This window comes from Neofelis nebulosa, chromosome 4 (assembly GCF_028018385.1).
Source record: "Neofelis nebulosa isolate mNeoNeb1 chromosome 4, mNeoNeb1.pri, whole genome shotgun sequence".
Taxonomy (NCBI): domain Eukaryota; kingdom Metazoa; phylum Chordata; class Mammalia; order Carnivora; family Felidae; genus Neofelis; species Neofelis nebulosa.
The window spans coordinates 152,683,403-152,700,095 of NC_080785.1; the positions used below are offsets into that span (position 1 = coordinate 152,683,403).

At 43.9% G+C, this 16,693-nt stretch overlaps 1 protein-coding gene and 1 long non-coding RNA gene across 20 annotated transcripts in view; one reads left to right on the forward strand and one right to left on the reverse strand.

Annotated features, from left to right (window-relative positions):
• The window catches only part of LOC131510229 (uncharacterized), a 56,889-nt gene extending 52,333 nt beyond the window's left edge, over window positions 1-4,556 (reverse strand). Inside the window, exons 1-2 of the long non-coding RNA XR_009260950.1 lie at window positions 4,205-4,556; window positions 688-766 (exon numbers count right to left, since the gene is read on the reverse strand). This is a non-coding gene — a long non-coding RNA (uncharacterized LOC131510229). The remainder of the gene's footprint in view (window positions 1-687; window positions 767-4,204) is intronic.
• Window positions 4,557-6,197: 1,641 nt separating this feature from the next.
• MAP4 (microtubule associated protein 4) overlaps window positions 6,198-16,693 on the forward strand; it is a 197,564-nt gene continuing 187,068 nt past the window's right edge. For 17 of the 19 annotated variants that reach the window (XM_058727102.1, XM_058727110.1, XM_058727097.1 and 14 more), the window contains exon 1: window positions 6,198-6,330. The gene's annotated coding sequence lies outside the window, so the exon portion shown is untranslated. Of the gene's footprint in view, window positions 6,331-6,707; window positions 6,906-7,152; window positions 7,189-16,693 lie in introns of those variants that run through there. The other 2 variants (XM_058727098.1, XM_058727099.1) reach the window with 2 other exon arrangements.

Sequence of the window (16,693 nt, forward strand, 5' to 3'; positions counted from 1 at the left end):
CAACTGATTGGAGTTGGGGCATGTGCCCTGTGCTCTCCACAGTCTCCAACCCACTCTTCTTTTTTCTTAATTAAAAAAAAATTTTTTAATGTTTATTTTATTTTTGAGAGAGAGCACGAGCAGGGGAGGGGTACAGAGAGAGAGGGAGACACAGAATCTGAAGCAGGCTCCAGGCTCCGAGCTGGCAGCACAGAGCCCACTGTGGGGCTCGCCTCGAGCCCACGAACCGGGAGATCAAGACCTGAGTCAAAATCAGAGGCTTAACCGACGGAGCCACCCACGCGCCCCTCCAGCCCACTCTTTTATAACTAATCAGCTTTCTCATTTACAATTTCTGCTTGGTCTTTGGCCTGGAAGCCCTCAAAGGACCTTCCAGTTCCCATCTTCTCTGACCATATCTGATCTCTTTAGGGATTTCACATGATGAACAAGAGGTTGGATGGAGTGAACAGTGAGGTGCAGAAGAATAACAGAACCAAAATGAGAGTTGTGTCAAGTACAGAGGCTTACAAAGGGCCAGACCGTGGTTCCAGACATTGACATAACCACTGGAGTTCCAGACGGGATGGGATGCTTGGAGTCAGAGTTGGGAAGAAATTAGGAGGTCGTATTTAGGACTGAGGGTCAGGACAGAGGATGGAAGAAGAATTGAGGGAAAGCCAGGTTCCTGGGGAGAGTACCAAATACCTGGAACTGAGGGCATCACTGTGTGCAGTCTTGGGGTCACAGCTAAGAGCAGTTATGATTTGTAGCCAGGAAGTGGATCCTAGAGAGAAAAGGGAAAGGGAAGAAAATTTCAAAATCAAGGTACAGTGGCAAGGAATGAAAGGACGTGGTGTTTAGTTCCAGATCTGCCACTTACTAATTGCGTGATCTTGGGCATATCACGCCTCATCCCTGAATCTGTTTCCTCGGCTTCAGAATAGGGATGACAATACAAGCCCTGCCTAACTCAGAGTTATAGAAGGGCTAACCAGCAGTACCAGAGAGCAAAGCACTTAGTAACTGGGGAAGCACTATCCCAAAGTGAGATAAAATCTAGAAGGTGTAATTGAGCCTTAGAATTCTGGAGCTTGAAGCTATTAGAATTGAAAAGAGTTCAGCAAGGTTACTACATATAAAGTTAACATACAAAAAGGAATAGCATTTCTATACACCAGTAATCATTTACAAAATGTGATAGGAAAAAAATAAAATCATTGTGGTACCTAGGAATTAACCTCACAATAGGGTTGTAAGACTTCTACAGAAAAACATAAAACTTTACAATTTTTATTTTTTTAAATATTTATTTATTTTTGAAAGAGGGGGGGAAAAGAGTGCAAGCGGGGGAGGGGCAGAGAGAGGGAGACACAGAATCTGGAGCTTTCATTGTCTGCAACGCTCTCATTTAACGAACTGTGAATTTGAGGCCCCAAGAGGAGAAATTACATAGTAAGTTTAGGAGAGAGGGGGGCGCTGTGCTCCATTAGTTTTAGAGTAGAACCCCCTTCTGAGCTCCCTCTGGGAATAGGTGAATAAAACTAAGCAAAGGAAGAGGAAAAAGGGACCTAGTTAGGGGGATTTGTGTAAGGGAATGCTCCCAAACTGTGTGTTTTATCACATTCGCTCGAAAGGGACAGGTCTTTGTAACTAGTCCTGTGGTTACAGGAACAAGGAAACACTTACAGGAACCTTGAAAGAGGTAGTCTCATTTCGAGGGAAAGGAGGTCCCCCATTGCACATTACGTAGCATGCACAGTGAATGAAATCACAGAAAGTGAGAGGTGAGAAGACCATCTTGTTCTACCTCCCATGATAGAGATGAGGAACCTGAGGCCCAGAGATGGGAAATGGCTTGCCCAAGGCCATACAGCTTGTTCCTGGAAGAGCTGGGACCGTAACAGGGTTTCTTAACTTGTAATCCAGGGCTTTTACTCCATGTGCCAGTTTGGATTGCGTATCCGGCAAATAAGAGACTGATGGTGGCTTATACCATTGGAGACTTATTGACTAACGATGGCTTTCAGAGATAGGGGTTACTTTCCTCACTTTACAAGAGGTCCAGAGGGGGACAGTCAGATAGGTGTAGCTGCCAGAGGATGCTAAGGACCTAGTCTTCTCCTATCTTCCCCCTCCTCACCTTCAGCCCATGACTTTTGTCCTTACCATCGTAAGATGGCTGTATCACCTCTACGCATTGTGTCTGTATTCCAGGCAGCTGAGTTTGTCTTTTTATAAAGACTTACCTGAAAGCTCTGCTCCATCCAGTGAGGCACATAGCAATCCCAACTGCAAAAGGAGTCAGGATAAGTGTCCAGGCACTAAAGTAGGAGGTGGCAGGGGACTTTTGAGTAGTTAGTATCTAATGTTTGCTGCATCACTATGCTACACCATTTCATCTCTTCTATTAAATATTTTATTTTTATTATCTTTTTGTTTAAAAAAATTTTTTTTGAATATTTATTGATTTTTGATAGAGAGAGAGAGAGAGAGAGAGAGAGAGAGAGAGAGAGACAGAGCATGAGAGGGGGAGGGGGAGAGAGAGAGGGAGACACAGACTCCAAAGCAGGCTTCAGGCTCCGAGCTGTCAGCACAGACTTTATTTTTTTAAAGTAATTTCTACACCCAATGTGGGGCTCAAACTTACAACTCCCAGGATCAAGAGTTGCTGACTAAGCCAGACCGGCACCCCTATGCTACACCATTTTATTTTTAAATTTTTAATGTTTATTTATTTTTGAAAGAGAGAGACACAGTGTGAGCAGGGGAGGGGCAGAGAGAGAGAGGGAGACACAGAATCTGAAGCAGGCTCTAGGCTCGGAGTTGTCAGCACAGAGCCTGACGTGGGGCTCGAACTCACAAACCGTGAGATCATGACTTGAGCTGAAGTCGGATGCTTAACTGACTGAGCCAGGCAGGCACCCCTTCACTACAGCATCTTAAAGATGAAAGAAGGGGTGGGTGTAACAAACTCCTGCCTGAGAATCAGAAAATAGGTTCAAGTTTGGATTCTGCCACTTATTTGTGGGTCTTTGACATGTATCAGTTACCTCACCTGAAAATGGTTTGGGCTAAATGACCCCAAAAAACCCTTCTGGCTCTTAATTCTATGACTCTATCCTATTCAAATCCTAATCCATGTACTTTTATTTCTCTCTCCCTAGGGAATTCTAACATAAACATTATAAATTATGCTAATAATTGGTATGTAAAAATTGCATATTTATCTGATAAGTGTTTGTACCAGGAAATTTCAGCCAGAGGTTCCTACCTTGAGAGCATCAAGGTATCTCCATAAATGTATTTTCTTCTAAAAGTTGTAAAGTTTTGGGGAGCGTGGGTGGCTCAGTCGGTTAAGCACCTGACTTCTGATTTCATCTCAGGTCATGATCTCACGGTTGTGAGATTGAGCCCCATGTCAGGCTCCACGCTGAGCACGGGAGCCTGCTTGGGATTCTCTCTTTCTTTCCCCCCACTTCTCTCTCTGCTCCTCCCAAGAGCACATGCATGTGCGCGGGCTCTCTCTCTCTCTCAAAATAAATAAATAAACATTAAAAAAAAGAAGTTTATGTTAAATCTGGAGGTGGGGAAACAGAATGAACCTGTACTTTGAGAAAAAAATCTACTAGGGCAGATGCATGTTTACACGAAAATTACCACATATGTGGTGAGTGCTGTGGTAGGCAGAGAATGGATGCAGGACGAGGTGTATGAACTGGAGAGGGTGGTGCCTAAATTGTGTAACTTGGACTGAAGTAGGTGGGAGGGAGGGCTTGGAAGTAGCTGTGGCAGGAAAGAGAAAAGGGACTGAACCAGAACAGCATTAGTGTTGGTGGAGATGTTTCTAAGGCAGAAGGAATATCTGGTAGGCCTGAGGTGGGGAGAAGGGAGGGAATAACTGAGAATTACTTTTGAGTGTCTAGCTTGGGATACATAAAACATGGTGACTTTATCACCTTAAAGAAGGAATGGAAGATTCCAACACTTTTGAATTTTCCCAGCCATCTGACTTCTAAGGAGCTCACAGCTTATTCTATTCTTGAAGCCCCAGGACAGGCATTGGGGCTGGCTACTCCAGGCAGCAGGAAGGATCAGAGTAACTTTTGAAGCTCCCACCTGTGTGTTTTCCTTATAACAGTTAAGTGCATGCTTGGACAAAATCTGTGGGCTTTGGTATGAAATAATGCTAATTTCATCAGGACAGGAAACCTATTTTATTTACCTTTTTATAAATGCCCCTCACTGTGTGGCCTTTTCTGATGTGCAGATCATCATTCAGTATCTCTTGGATGAATGAATTCAGGCTTGCAATGGTAGTTCCCCTGCTCTGGAGTCTGGGTGTGAAAGAGGGCAAAAGCTTTGAGTTTGGTCCCAGGACACCTGCCTTATTAATTAGTCATTTCAGTTCTCCGTGATTGGCCTAAAGTTCTTTCCAGGGCTCCAAATTCATAGTTCTATACCTTTTCCACTTACCCTTTTATCCTTCATTCCTTCATCTTTGTATAGGCTATAAATACTTCTTTAAAGTCATTCTGAGTAGTACTCTGTAAATGCTGCTAAGTGCTAGGCACCAAGCTAAGTACTTTATTTATATCAACACATTTGATCTGCCTAACAACCCTAATAAGGTAGGTGTGACTATTATTCATTTTACAGTTAAGGAAACTGAGGTACAGAGAGATTAAAAATCTCCCGCAAGCTCACATAACTTGTAGGTTGCAGTTCCCAGATTTGCACACAGGGACTCAGGGTCCAGAGTCCAAGTTTACCTCACTATGCTACCTCTAGGTCACCGTAACAGGGGCTATGACAGGCTGGTGACTTGCATTATCTCATTTTTTACTAAGGCAATTAAAGCTTAATTTCCCAAAGTTACACACAAAGTAGCAGGGCTGACCTTGAACCAGGGCTTTCAACCAAGTCCAGTGTTCTTTCTGGTAACCAGCCTGCTCTACAGGTTGACTGACTACATGTCCCAGTGCCTGGTTGCCTGAGTTAAAAGCACCACACTTGATTGCTGCTTGTGGTCATTAGATAAATTACTAAACTTGTATTTGTTTCTCATCTGTAAAATGAGAATGGGAACATTGATACCAATTATAAAGCATTGTTTTGGCAACTAAATGAGTTTTTGGGTGTCACGTACCCACAAGAGTGCTTGGGACATAATAAGCACTCAAGAGGCGTTAGCTGTCCCTTTTCCTTCTGAACCACTGCTATCCAGCAGAAATATATCGCGAGCCAAATAGGGATTTTAAGTTTAGCGGCCATATTTTAAAAAGCAAACAAACAAACAAACAAAAATTATTTTTAAAATGCTTGTTTTTGAAAGAGAGGGAGAGAGAGCACAAACGGGAGAGGGGCAGAGAGAAGGAGACAGAATCCCACGCTGGCTCCGCGCTCAGCACAGAGCCCCACCTAAGGCTGATCCCCAAATCATTTTCCTAGTATCAAGGCTTGAACAGAATTCAAGAGGAGGCTGAACCGATTGAGCCACTCAGGTGCCCCATGAAATTATTCTAAATGTGTTTTATTTAACCAAATATATCTAAAACTGTAACCAATTTTGTAGTCAACTATCCAGTTTATAATCAATATAAAATTATGAGATTTTTATATATGTTTTCTACTAAGTCTCGGAAATTCGGTGTGTATTCTACACCTACAGCACATTTCAACTTGAACCAGCAACGTCACTTGTGGCTGGTGGCAGCGCAGCCCTGGAGAGGCCCCACACCCGCGTCCCTGTCCCCCTACGGTTCCTTCCCGCGACCAGCTGGCCCGCGCCCTAGGCCCCGCCCCGCGCCCCTCCCAGGTTACATCACAGAGCCCGCAGGCCCCGCGGGCGGGGAGACCCGGGCCCGGCCGCGTGTGCCCGGCTGCTCGCATCCTCCCAGTTCCAGGTACCCAAGTTCTGAAAGGAAGCAACGTCCAGCACAGGGCAGCGGCGGCGGTCGGTGTGCCCGTCGGCCGCCCGGGCCCTAGCGGGCGGGAGAGGGGAGTCTGAAGCCCCCATGCGTCCCTCGCCCCAACGGCCCTTCGCTCGCGCCGCTACCACTGCGAGGTCGAGGCGGCGGGGCCGGCGCCCATTGGCTTGCCACAGCCCTCCGCCCGCCCCCTCGCCGCGCTTATTGGTCGGAGCCGCGGCGCCCGCGGGATAGGCGGTGGCGGCGCCCCGCCCCCGCGCCGGCCCTCAAGAGAGCGACGAGGAAGCGGCCGCCTCCCTGCGCCCCGCCCCACGGGCTTGCTCGGTGGCTCCGGCTCCTCCCGACTTCTCCCGGCTCCTCCCGGCTCCTCCCGGCCCTCTCCCGGCTCCCTCCGGCTTCGGCTCCGACGCGGCGGCGGCGGGTAGGTGCGGCGACAGGCGGGGCCCGATCGGAGGGGCGGCCTCTCCATTCTCCCGGGGGCTGCCCGAGCCGCTCTCTGCGGCTGCCCGGGACCCCGCAAGGCCCGCCCGGGGCGGGGAAGGGCGGTGGCCGCGGGCCTGCGGGACGCGGGGGCGGGAGGGCAGGGGGCCTGAGGGCGTGATCTTTCTAGGCTTCGGGGCGCGATCCCGGGGCCCCTTGGGGCCGAGCGGGCTGAGAGGACCGGCTTCGGGCGTCTGGAGCGTGGGGCTGAGCGGCACGCCTCGGGCTCGGGATGGGGCTGCGTTCGGGGAGCGAGGGTCGGCTGCGGTCTGGGGCCCTGGGTGGGGCTCGGGGACGTAGGAAAACTCAGAGGTCGTTCCGTGAGGCTTTGTGGGGGTCAGTTGAGGTGGAGCTGATGCGAGCTAGAGAGCGTGCCCAGTCCGGGGTTACGGGCGGGGCTGAGGGGCGGTCTGGAGAACCGGGCCCCAGCCTAGGCTCCCTGCGTGCGTCCTCTCCGGCACTGGGCAGACTAAGCGTTGGGTTGGGGGACTAAGTGTGTGGCTGCGAGACGGCGAAGTAAGTATGGGGATGGGAGGATTGGGACGGGGACCGGGAGGGGGCAGTTGGAAACGTTACCCCGAACCGAGATGGTGGTTTAGCACTTGGACCAGGTTCTCCGCTGGTGTGTTGCCTGAACTCTTTTTTGGTGAAATTACCCCGTGGGGGAACGTTGGGGTTTTTGCTTCCACCCAGGAACGTGTAAATTAAATGCATTTACTTCTTTTCGGAGGAGGCAGTGATTACGCCTCGTTTTGTGTTTTAGGACCCAAACCTGGGGTGAAACGTGCTTCTCGGGAAGGTTAGTGTTACCCAGCTTTCTTCTGGAAACCCCCTTTCTCCTTTCCCTCCTCTGGTTCGGTTACAGTATTGCTCCCTAGGGCCTCTCGATTCCCTCTCCCTGGCTGCATAGCATTGCAGTGTTTCGTGTGTGTGTGTGTGTGTGTGTGTGTGTGTGTGTGTGTGTCTCCCGCCCGTTTCCCTGCTGCTGAGCTTTTGGCAACTGCCACTGCGCTTTCCCAGGGATGGTTGTGGCATTGCATCAGGGGATATTTGTGCTTGTAATTTGCTCACTCAGCCCAGGAAGAGGGAGAATAGTATGCTGCAGAGATGGCGGGGGGCGGGGGGGGGTGCCGTCAGCTCGGCTGGGTAGGCAGAGAAATGGGTGTGGTGAGGGAATACAGCTGCTCTAGGCCTATAGGGTAACACTGCCCAGTCATCAGCTCAAAGAGATTCAAAGAGCAGCAGCAACAGCTATTTTTATAAATCAGTCCTGAATCCAAGCTGAGCACATGGATTTAGAGTGAACAGTTGTCATGCTCTAACTATTACCGGCTGGGTGTTTGGTAGACAACATTGGAGTTGCTAAGCGAGAACTGTACAGGGCAGCCGGTACTTGAAACTTTTTAACTTTGCTCTTCTCACACCTCTCTGGGATGGCACATCTCCCCCCCCCCCCCCCCCCCCCCCAGTGTCTTTCAAAACTTGAAGTGGTTTGATGGTTCAGGCTACTTTTCAAATGAAATGTTTCTCTATCACTCACTGAGGAAGACTGGTAGTCTTCCTCTCACGTTTGGCTTAAAAATAATAAAGCTGTCACCTTTTGAGCACTTGCTATCTTCCGGGCACTAGTAGGTATTTATTTACAGATGGGGAAATTGAGACTGACAGGAATAAGGAGTCACACAGATAGTTAAGTATCAGAAGTGGCATCCATATCAAGGTCTCTCTGACCCTCTCTGCCCTCCCCTCCCCCCAGTAGTTCAGAAACCTGAAATTTTTGATTCACACTGGGGTGACTCAAGTGCTTGAGAATTTATTCATGCAAAGTAATCTCGCTAGAGACTGATAAACCAGATACCAGTTTATTTACATGGAAAGTATAAAGTGCCATGTACACAATTGGAATTAATTATCCACTGGCACCTCCTTTGTTTCTGGGCAGCCAAATCAGTAATAAAAAGGCAGTTGATTATAGAATAGGAACTAAGGGCCCTGGATGTTTTTAGGCAGATTTTTTTTTTTTTTAACGTTTATTTATTTTTGAGACAGAGAGAGACAGAGCATGAATGGGGGAGGGTCAGAGAGAGGGAAACACAGAATCTGAAACAGGCTCCAGGCTCTGAGCTGTCAGCACAGAGCCTGACCCGGGGCTCGAACTCACGGACCTCGAGATCATGACCTGAGCCGAAGTCGGCCGCTTAACCGACTGAGCCACCCAGACGCCCCTTTAGGCGGATGTTTTAATCAAGTTACTGAAACCTAGTGAGTCTTCCTTCTTCTCCCAATTGTATGAACACATATATTGATGTTTGACAGTGCTGGGAAGATTCTAAAAACATTTTCCCACTTTGTCTCAGTTGTGTGTGTGTGTGTGTGTGTGTAAGTTATTCTCTTCATATATCTGTCATCTCAGCATATATTTATCTGTGTTAAAATTCTCAAAATTACAAATAACCTTACATTACATGTTAACATCATTTTCCATTGTTTGCTTGACAGTGAAGGAAGCACCTGGATTTTATTATGTCTAGGTGGCTTAGGTCTATCTTTACTTTTTGTTTTTTTGAGGGTATGAAAACTTTTTAAATTACATACTCTGGCTTTCAGGAGAGAGTAGGACAGGTTTCCCAAGCTTGCTTGAAATGATTTGAGAGCTGGGAGAGATACTGCCTTGTGATATTTATTTCGGTTATGGATTGGGGGTATGTATGGAAGTATGTGTTCCCCTGTGTGAAGGGGGACTTGTGTGGTTTGAACCTCTTTCTTACATCAGGTTAGGTGGGTTAGCTTTAGTCAGAGAGACTGAGTTCTTTTTGATTTCAGTGTCTTGTTCTTTTTCCCAATTTTGTTTTTGAATTTGGTGATCCGTCTTTTATCTCTTTAAATTTGTGAGGTTGACACTTCAAATTTAGGCATTGCTTTTCTCCATTGTCCTCGTCCTCTTTCTCCTTCTCTTCCTTCTTCTCCTCCTCTTCTTTCCCCCCCCTTTTTTATTATCATTATTTTAAGTAATCTCTGCCCCCAACATGGGGCTCAAACTCATGACTCTGAGATCAAGAGTCATGTATATGCTCCACTGACTGAACCAACCAGGCACCCCCTTCTTCTTTTTTATTTTTATTATTTTTTAAAAAATGTTTGTTTATATTTGAGAGAGAGAGGGAGAGAGAGAGAGAGAAAGCCAGTGCTAGCGGGTGAGGGGCAGAGAGAGAGGGAGACACAGAATCTGAAACAGGCTCCAGGCTCTGAGCTGTCAGCACAGAGCCCAGTGCAGGGATCATGACCTGAGCCAAAGTCAGACATTTAACTGAATGGGCCACCCAGGCACCCCTCCTTCTTTTTTTAAAATATTAAGCATGGTTAGTTGATGTGCAGGTTTTATGTTTCCTTAAAATGTAAGAAAATCTTGAGAAGCATTTTGACCCATGGAAGTCATCTTGGTGGTTCATTTTATTTGGTCCATTTGAGAAGGAAACTGAGGCAGGCCTGGGTGGCTCAGTGGATTAAGTGTTGACTGTTGATTTCAGCTCAGGTCATTTCATGGTTCTTGGGATTAAGCCCCACATCAGGCTCTGTGATGACAGCATGGGGGCCTGTTTGGGATTCTCTCTCCCCTTCTCTCTGTTCCTCTGCTGCTCACGTAGCATGTACACTCTTTCTCTCTCAAAACTTAAACATTAAAAAAAATAAAAAAATATTTTATTTTGAGTAACTTTGTTTACAGAAGAGTTGTAAAGATAGTACAAAACTTCGTCTAGCTTTCCTTAATGTTAACATTTTATGTAACCATGATACATTTATTAAAATTAAGAAACCAATATTAGTTGGGGTGCTTGGGTGGCTCATTTGGTTAAGGGTCTGACTCTTGACTTCGGCTTAGGTCATGATCTCATGGTTCATGAGTTTGAGCCCCGCCTCGGCCTCTGCACTGACAGCCTGCTTGGGATTTTGTCTCCCTCTCTCTCTCTCTCTCTCTCTCTCTCTCTCTCTGCCCCTCCCCCAGTTGCTCTCTATTTCTCTTTCAAAATAAATAAAATAAAAATAAACTTAAAAAAGAGAAATGAGTATTAGTTCCATATTATGAAGTAAATTATAGGCTTTTCTCTCATTTCCCTAGTTTTTCCAGAGTGATGCTCTTTTTCTATTATAGGATCTGATCCAGGATACCACATTGTATTTAGATGTCTTATTTCCCTAGTTTCTGACAACCTGTGACAGTTTCTTAGCTTCTCCTTGCCTTTCTCTCCTTGACACCTTTGAAGAGTAGCAGTTATTTGTAGAATGTTCCTGAATTGGGTTTTCTGGTATTTTCTCATGATTAGCCTGAAGTTGTGCATTTTGGGGAAGAATACCAGAGGTGGTATGCCCTTCTTGTCACATCATATTGCATATCAGGGGATATCTGATATCAATGTGACTTATTACTGATGTTAACCTGATAATTTGATTAAGGTAGTATCTTCTTGGTTTCACTAAAGTGACTGTTTTTCCATTTCCTTACTTTATTTGTTAGAAGCTAGAAATGAGTCATCAAGTCAAGCCCATTTCTGGGGGAAGGAAATGAAGCTCTACCTCTTGAAGGAATGAGTGTCAAAGAATTTGTGTCTGAGTTCAAATCACCCACAGTGATTCATAACTATTTTGGGGGAGGTTCGGTGAGGCTATACAAAGATCTGAGTTTCATCCACTAATTTTAGCATTCATCAGTGAAATTTGCCTGCGGCAGCAATTAGTGTGTAATTGTAGTGGTGACTTTCTATTTCCCTCATTCCTTCTACATTTATTATTTGGAATTCTTCTGTAAGAAAGATTGTACACTCCCTTCTACCCCTGCCCCTGGTTTATTTCATTACTCATTTATATCAGTATGGATTCACGAATATTTAATTTTTTCTTTGGGTTGTAATACTGTACGTTGTTGCTCACATTCTTCTGCCTTTGGCCATTTGACACTTAGGTGTTTTTGCTATGTTCCTCTTTTCTTTTTTTTGGAGCACTTTTTACTTCCTGATGCTGCAAGGTGCTCCAGTCTCATCTTGTATTTCCCTGCCCCAGCCCTAGAATCAGCCATTTCTCCAAGGAGCCCTGGTTTCTTTTATTGGAAGAAAATATTTAGAAACCAGGATCTGGTTTCTAAATGAACTAGGTGTGCTCGCTAATACTGAGCTGTCACTGCTTCTAGGCCATCCTAGAGGGCAGAGCTAGGAAATACGTGTGTGTGTACTGGCCCAGGTGTACATACATATTTGTGTTTATTTCCATATCTGTCTGGATATGAATGTGAACATGCACTCATACTGGTCTCTCTGACTCTAGTCCAGTACCACAGGTTTATTCCAGGATTCCTCTCCTTGCCTCTTTGTAACTTCTTTCTCTGACAGTGAGAAACTTGGCTCTTGTTATTTATAATAGAGTTATTTAACTATTCAGCCTTAGTGTATGTGTAAAGTAGGAAAATGCAGTTTTCGTTATCACATAAAGTAAATTTCCCAAGTATTTTGCAATTGTTAACTAATTCAAATTATACTCCTGTAATATTGGTATTTTAAATTATTGTTTTTTAGCTTAAGTGGAGAGGTGATGTCATTTGCCCTTGGCCAAACAGGAAGTGAGTGACGGCAGCTGGAATTGATGACCTAGTCTCACTCCTAGTGCTATGCTTGATCCCATGCAAAGCAGACTCTTCCTATCAAGTATCTTAACTACAGGTCCTCCTTTATCCCTTCTTGGTGGGATTGCTCCTTTTAATTAAAGAAGTTCCTGGTTTTTAGATTTTTTTTTTTTTTAACTTTTGACAATGTTGACAGCAAGTATAATTCCTTTTCTGGAATTATTTTGTCTCACTTAAGTTTTTTCCAGACTAAACAGTTTTTTCCCCTAGCCACCTCTTATGAAATGTGCTTTCTAAACCTTTTATTATGTTGGGCATCGACTTGTGGACATGCTACAGATGGTATGGTCTGATCCAGGTATTGTGTTAAGCCCTAGAAATGAAGTGATTAAGGAATTCAGAATGATCCCTTCCCTTGGGGAGCTTACCACTTTTTCATCATTGGTGCCTTAAAATAATTTTTTTCAGGGCATCTGAGTGGCTCAGTTGGTTAAGCATTGGACTTTGATTTTGGCTCAGGTCGTGATCGCACAGTTTGTGGGATTGAGCCCCACATCACGCTCTGTGCTCACAGCACGGAGCCTGCTTGGGATTCTCTCTCTCTCCCTTTTTCTCTCTGCCCCCTCCCCCACTTGCACTCTCTCTTTCTCAAAATAAGTAAACGTTAAAAAAAAATAAGTAAAATAATTGTTTTCTTTCTTTCAATATCCACTTTTCAGTGTTAGCTAATACTTATTTGTCAGGAAGCTCACCTCTAGGTCTTTTTCTCTAGAGCTGTGTTAACCCAAATCTTCATTCTTTTCTTTTTTTAATTTTTAAAAAATGTTTATTTTTTTAATTTTTTTTAATGTTTATTTGTTTTTGAGACAGAGAGAGACAGAGCATGAACGGGGGAGGGTCAGAGAGAGAGGGAGACACAGAATCTGAAACAGACTCCAGGCTCTGAGCTGTCAGCACAGAGCCCGACGCAGGGGTTGAACTCATGGACCGCAAGATCATGACCTGAGCCGAAGTCGGACACTTACCAACTGAGCCACCCAGGCGCCCCTAAAAAATGTTTATTTTTGAGAGAGAGACAGAGTGTGAGCGGGGAAGGGGCAGAGAGAGGGAGACAAAGATCTGAAGCAGGCTCCAGGTTCTGAGCTCTCAGCACAGAGCCTGACGCAGGGCTCGAACTCACCAGCCACAAAATCATGACCTCAGCTGAAGTGGGATGCTTAACCAACAGGCACCCAGGTGCCCCCCAAATCTTCATTCTTGATTGGTTGGCTTTCTGATTCTGTGTTGGACTTTTTTACACCTATTTTCTTTCTGTAAGTCCAATTTCTGTCTGTTGTTCCAAAGGAGACTTTTTGAATCCTGATTCTGTTATCCTGTGCCTTTGTTACCCTTCCTATATCTGTAATTTTGATATGTTCTTTCTATATTTTGATTTGAATAGGTTGAAAAAATGTTCACCTAGAGAGTGCCATGATCAGTTCCTAGTAGTATGTAATTAGAGACAAAACTTAACTTTATTTTCTCCTTGCTTCTGACTTTTATTACTTAAGTGTTTTCAAAGGTTTTGGTTCTCAGTTTCTACTCTAGTTTGTGTGCAAAATAATAATTAAAATATTTCACATCTTAAACATTGAAGTCACAGCTAGTTATTTCTAATGGTAGTTATTGATTATTGATTGAAGTTAGGCTATATGATTGCTTATTATCACAAAGTATAGGTTCTGACTTATGATTCACATGTGAAATAGTTACGCCTTTTATCTCATTATCTCTCCCCTTCCCCCCATACATGTTGAAACTGTTGTGGAAAAACTTAAAGCTCTTAGGGAATATAATTTTTTTAAAAATTTTTTTTTTTCAACGTTTTTTATTTATTTTTGGGACAGAGAGAGACATAGCATGAACGGGGGAGGGGCAGAGAGAGAGGGAGACACAGAATCGGAAACAGGCTCCAGGCTCCGAGCCATCAGGCCAGAGCCTGATGCAGGGCTCGAACTCACGGACCGCGAGATCGTGACCTGGCTGAAGTCGGACGCTTAACCGACTGCGCCACCCAGGTGCCCCTCTTAGGGAATATAATTTAAAGAATGAAGCATTTAGGGAGATTGGGGATAGTGGTGAGTGGGAGTAGAGGTTAGAGACCCTTAAGAAAAATGTTGCTTCCTAAAGTGACTCCTCTCTCTGAGCTCTGTTTTTGTTAAACTGAAATTCTTATTCAGATGTTCATTTGGTTAACTCATTTTCTCTGTTAGGAATAGAAATACACTGGGACAATTCAAGAACCCTCGTTCATTTTTTTATAGGTAGAACATATTTTCATTGAAATAGTGTATTGGGGGGCGCCTGGGTGGCGCAGTCGGTTAAGCGTCCAACTTCAGCCAGGTCACGATCTCGCGGTCCGTGAGTTCGAGCCCCGCGTCAGGCTCTGGGCTGATGGCTCGGAGCCTGGAGCCTGTTTCCGATTCTGTGTCTCCCTCTCTCTCTGCCCCTCCCCCGTTCATGCTCTGTCTCTCTCTGTCCCAAAAATAAATAAAAAACGTTGAAAAAAAAATTTAAAAAAGAAATAGTTTGTATTGGGCATATAAATGTTCCTTTGGATGATAGGTAAATGATTTCTGAATTTAAGGAGGAGTGGGAAAGGGAGAGGGTATGGGACAAGACAGACTTACAGACTTTTTTCCTTGGTATCAGCTCAGGTATCAGCTTTAGAAAGCCTTTGTGACCATTTTCTTAGTCTGGTCAAGTATTCCTCTTCGGTGTTTTCACCAATATATATCTTTGGGCATATGTTATTCTAGGTTAAAAAAAAAAAAGGTATAATTCACATCATAAAATTTACCATGTTAGAGTATACAAGTCATTTTGGTTTTTGGTGTATTCAGTGTTGTGCAGCCATCACCAGTATATGATTCTAGAACATTTGCATCATCCCCAGAAGAGATCCCAAACCCATAAGCAGTCATTTCCCATTTCCCATTTCCCCCCACTTCCATCCCTGGCAGTCACAAGTCTAATTTCTGTTGATGGATTTGCCCATTCTGGACGTAACCTATAAATGGAATCATACAATATATGGCCTTCTGTGTCTGGCTTTTTTCATTAGTGTGTTTTCAAGGTTCATCCTTCATTCATATTGTAGTACATATCAGTACATCATTCCTTTTTATGGCTGAGTAGTACACCATTGTATGGGTGTTTTGTTCTTTCATCAGTGGGTTGTTTCCACTTTTTAGCTGTTATGATAATGCCTCTATGAACATTTATGTACAAGTTTTTGTGTGGACATATGTTTTTATTTCTCTTGGGTATATACCTAGGAGTGGAATTACTGGGTCATATGGTAACTCTATATGTAACCTTTTGAGGAACTGCAGACTGCTTTCTATAATGGCCATACCATTTTATGTTCCCATTAGCAACATATGAGGGGTCCAGTTTTTCTACATCCTCACAAATACTTGGCTATTATAAGTCTTTAAAAAATTAAAAACTTTTTTTTTTTATTACATACCGTATCCATTAATGTGTCTTCACGCTGAGACAGTTTAACCTATCCAGATTTAATCTGTCGATAGAAAAAAAAGCCTATTTTAAAATGGCTATGACAGCCAATATCCTTGACTTGGTGCTGGGTAGTGTCTGAATTTTAATAGCTTACGGTTGTTCAAAATATTTCTCAGTTACTCTTTACTGCTTGCACTTGAAATGATTCCTCCAGATTTGTTAGTCACTTTCTGCTCGCTGGCCAGTCTTGTTCATTAGTGTCTCCCCTCTTCCTTCCTTCCTTCCTTCCTTCCTTCCTTCCTTCCTTCCTTCCTTCCTTCCTTCCTATCATCATCATCATCATCATCATCATCACCTTTTGACCCCGTTCACCTATTTTTCCCACCTACCACCCCTCTGCCTCTGGCAGCCACCAATTTGTTATGTTTTTGATTCCATCGTAGTGAGTGTGAAGTGATACCTCATTGTGATTTTGATTTCCCTGATGACTGATGTACTTATTGCCTATTTGTAGATCTCCTTTAAGGAAGTAAGTATTAAGGTCCTTTGCCCATTGCGAGTTAGGGTCTTTGTTTTTATTTTGGAATTATAAGAATTCTTTATATTCTAGACACACGTACCTTATTAAATACATGATTTGCAAATATTTTCTCTATTCTGTGGGTTTTCTTCTTTTTTTTATAGTATCTTTGAAGCATAAAACTTTGTAGTTTTTTTTTTAATTTTTAGTTTTACTTATTTTTCAGAGAGGGAGAGAAAGAGAAACTTTCTAATTTTGATGAAGTCTATTTTATTTGTTTCTTTCATGGTTGCTTGTGCTTTAGGTGTCACAACTAAGGATCTCTTGCCTACTGTAAGATCACAAAGATTTCTGCCTATTTTTCTTTTATAGTTTTAGTTGATACATTTAGGTTTTTGGTGCATTTTGAGTTATTTTTTATATATGATGTAAGGGAGAGGTCCAAATTCTTAATTTTTTTGCATGTGGATATCCAGTTGTTCTTGTACTGTTTGTTGAAAAGACTTTTCTTTCTCATTGAATTGTCTTGGCACTCATTTTGAAAATCTCCTGACCTTAGATGTGGGGGGTTATTTCTGGACTCTGAATTCTGTTCCATTGACTTACATGTCTATGTACCACACTGACCAGTACCACACTGTCTTGATTACCGTAGACATTATAGTATGT